General features: G+C 37.1%; 1 long non-coding RNA gene across 3 annotated transcripts; it reads left to right on the top strand.

The window, feature by feature from the left end:
* The first annotated feature begins 244 nt into the window (after positions 1 to 244).
* LOC120434183 lies at positions 245 to 2,997 on the top strand. Of its 3 annotated transcripts, none has more exons than XR_005608970.1 (6): positions 245 to 288; positions 976 to 1,085; positions 1,276 to 1,335; positions 1,431 to 1,521; positions 1,688 to 1,845; positions 2,483 to 2,997. It is a non-coding gene; the product is annotated as an uncharacterized LOC120434183 (long non-coding RNA). The 3 variants fall into 3 exon arrangements; XR_005608971.1 differs by having other exon boundaries at positions 245 to 283; XR_005608972.1 differs by lacking the exon at positions 976 to 1,085 and having other exon boundaries at positions 247 to 288.
* Positions 2,998 to 3,864: the final 867 nt, after the last annotated feature.

Raw genomic sequence — 3,864 nt, forward strand, 5'->3', positions numbered from 1 at the left:
CGTGGCTGCAGCGGTCTGCAGACGTGACTTCTGATCAAATTCGAACCTCCTCCTAAAGAAACAAAGAGCGACATTACATTGCGGGATGACGTCACCTGAAAATGACCAATAGCGCGGCGCGCTGCTGAGCTGTGTGCCAACCGCTCTTTTTTTCATGCAGGAGACTCAAGTTGGCTTCGCTAACGGACACAGTTTTGAACTCGTATATTAGCGCCATTTATTGCTGCTTGGACCACAGCATCTTGAATTTGTAGACATCCTGGCAGCTTACAATTAGTTCGAGGTGAGGTGAGTACATGCAACTTCAAGTTATCTCTGTTATAAAAATCCACCAGCCCAGCGTTTATAGATAATTTTAGCAGTTCGTTTTTTATGAGTGAGGTTGTTAATTTAGTTAGCATTTGTGAGTTGAGTTAGCATTAGTGTCACGAGGAAGCATTGCTCTGGATTAGTTTCTGTGTTTGGCGTGCTAGGGAGGAATTACCAAAGTACATGGAGTTATGTTAACCTGTAATTTCCTTGGTAAGGTAGTTCAGTCATCAAGGGGCTACGTGATTTTTTTTTGGTCAAAACCCATCATGTCTCAAGCTAGTACTCTACCAGGATGCCTTTGAAGTCGTTAACCCTTTAGGCTCTGCAAGGACAAAACACAAGGTATTATTTGTATATGCATCAGTGGCAAACTTGCCACTTCATGTACGCTCAGACACAGATCACATGTCTCTTGTCTTACTGTGCAGGGAGAAAGATTTTAAAGAGTTTGGTCATGCTAATGTGTTCTCTGAATTACTGGCAGACTTGAAAGAATTGGAGGACAGTGGGATTGTTGCATCAGATGAAACTAGAGTCAAAGGAACTTTGTTTTGCATTGCTGGTGATAATCTGGGTTCTCACTGTATTGGTGGCTTCACTGAAAACTTTAGTTCTTCAAAGTACTTCTGCAGGTACTGCCTGATAACGAAATCTGAATTTCAGGGTGCTGACCCAAATCTGTGTGGACCAGAACGTACCAAAGAGAACTACAACTCTGCTGTTGATCGCCTCCAGATTGACAATACACCAGACGTCGAAGGAGTGAAGTTCAGGTCAGTGTTCAATTCACTGAAATACTTCAACGTTTGTATGCCAGGCTTGCCACCATGTCTAGGTCATGATATCTTTGAGGGAGTAAACAGATTCAAGAAGATATTTTACACATTTCTTTGTTGTCTGTCTCTAAATCTTATTTTGTCTTTATTATGATTAAAAGGTTTGTTTTGTTCCTGCCCTTTTCAGACACTGAATTTGAGCAGAAACCATAAGGATACTCAAAGGACCTGTGACTCTCAGGAAATGGTGAGATTTCAGGTCATAATCTTTTTTTTTTTTTTTCCATTAAATTCATTTTCCTTTTTCCCTTTACAATATTGCTGTTTTGTTTTTGTAAACAGCATCAAATGAGAGGGACAGATGAAACAGTTTCAAGACAATGGCAGGAAAAACATGCTGAAGATTGAAACAAACCTTGGCTGGAAATATTTGGTATGTGTTTTACCGTAAATCAAATTGTTGAAAAACATTCAGCTACACTGCAACACAGGGAAACTTGATTTGCACTTATTTTGTTACTTTAATTTCTTGTCTCATTATTTTTGTCAGTTATTATTGTTTATGGTGTATGCCCTTCTTGTTTTCTTTCTGAATGCAGAAGGTATCTAGCCAGTCCACAATGAAAGCTTCGTTGCACCCCATGAGTCTTCTGGCAGAAATGATGGCGCCTGTATTCTTTGGTTTCCCTAAACATCACACCCTGCCTGTTTATACGAGGCTCTTCAATTAAGTCTGCACCCAAAGATTCAATAAGAGGTAAGCAGTGGTATTATTCAAGTTTTGCTAAAGAAAGATGGACAGGAGACACTAATCTTAATCAGCCGAGCTCAGGTTCATGTCCAGGTGAGCAGTTTCATATGCTATAAAATGTAGATTGAATGATAGGTCTCATCACCATGCATTCAGCCATTAACTTCAAGTTCTATGATAAATCAATAGAAAACTTAAATACGTTTTCCAACAAATTATGATTGTGATTAGGGCTGCGTTGTCTATGTATCACTTTTACATAAGTAGATTTAAAGGATAACTATTGCCAAAACGCAACCTGGGCTGTTTTTTTTTTTTTTTACTGTATCGATTTTGATGCGCTCAAATTTATGCCCCGGCCCCCTAGTATTCCCATTCACTGGCTATTGACCACAAAACAAAATCACGGTCAATCTCAAAAGCGGCTTGTTTGTCGTAATTATGCTTTTAGATATATGTTTGTCTCGTTTACAGTAAAAAAAAACAGCCCAGGTTGCATTTTGACAATAGCTATCCTTTAAGAACTGTATATTTTACACTTAAGAAATCATTTATCATTAGATCTGTTTTTGGCAGCACGTTTTGTTCATTTCTGTGCATTTTGCTCAAGCACTGATCAAACTTTGTCCATTTTTTGCTGCAGAGGGGATCCTGCCAGTCCAAAGTGAACTCCTGATGGACATTGAAGTACTCCTGCAGAGCTTGTATCTTCGACACCATGCGCATTAGAAACTCCACTGAGTCCTTTCCTTCACCAAGGCAGGACCCAGTGACTCATTACTGTTGATAGGTCAGGGCCAGGTAATATTTTGTTTCATGTTTATTCATTCCTCTATGGATTACCAGCCATATATATGGACACATGCTGTATTCTCAAGATCTATGCTGTTTTGTAGGAATAGAGAAAATGATATGTTTAGTCTGTTTTCAAATAGTATGTCAAATTTTCTCATTGTTTATCAGTAATATTCACTACCTTGGCTATATATGAGCATCTTTAGGTTTTTCTATATTTAGCGGTTGCAAATGTAAAATGTACGGTAAACCATTTATGTTCCTCATATTGTACTGTATTTTTAGCGGTAAAATACCGGCAGCTGTGGTAGCCAGGAATTTACCGTAAAATGTATCTGGTCAAAATAAAATGCTGTAATTTGTTATACAATTTCACTGTGTTTTTTACTGTCAAAGGTTTTAATAAGGTTTAACATATTTCTGTTATTTTTACAGTTATTTACAATAATAGGGTCTATCCTATTACTGTTAAATTAACAACAAATTACTGTAAATATTATTATATCATAACCTTTTTTTTTACTGCAAATATCCGTAAAAAGCTATGGAAAGTTGCATTTTTTACATTAAATTGCTGTATAATTGACAAATATATTTGTTTTTTTCTATCATGATTTTGGTAAAATAATACGTTGTCTACCTTAAAATTTAGGGTTACAAAACCAGTATACCGTATTGTCTTTTACAGATTCCACATTTTTTTCACGGTATATTCCTGGCTACCACAGCTGCCGGTATTTTACCGTAAATTTGACAGTTTTTTTTTTACAGTGTAGGATGTCTTATAAATTACTTTTAATTTCATGATCACAAATAGCTTTTTAAAACGCTATATGACCATTTAACATTTGTGAGTGTATCTTTTCATCATTTCTTTGTGATCATGTCTTTCTCCTCCTCCACCACTGCTCTCTTTTCTCCCGTATTTTCATGTCTTCATGTTCTTCTTTCTCACCTCAAGCCTCAAGCCCACCTCAAGCAATACTACTGTTATTTTTAGTGACAAAGGGCAGTGCATTCAACAATTTTTTAGCACTTTGTTAAACTTCAGAAATAATGAGGCAATAAAAAGTTCTGTGACTCTCGCTTGGTCCCCTTTGTACACTGTTTGCAGGTAAGAGTACAGGTGTCCATACGCAAGAAACACTTCTAACAAGCACCATTGCACTACTTTAACACTTATACCTTTGATTTTGCCATTTTTGCAGGAAGAATAATACACATCTTTGA

This window comes from Oreochromis aureus, linkage group 18 (genome assembly GCF_013358895.1).
Source record: "Oreochromis aureus strain Israel breed Guangdong linkage group 18, ZZ_aureus, whole genome shotgun sequence".
Classification (NCBI taxonomy): Eukaryota; Metazoa; Chordata; class Actinopteri; order Cichliformes; family Cichlidae; genus Oreochromis; species Oreochromis aureus.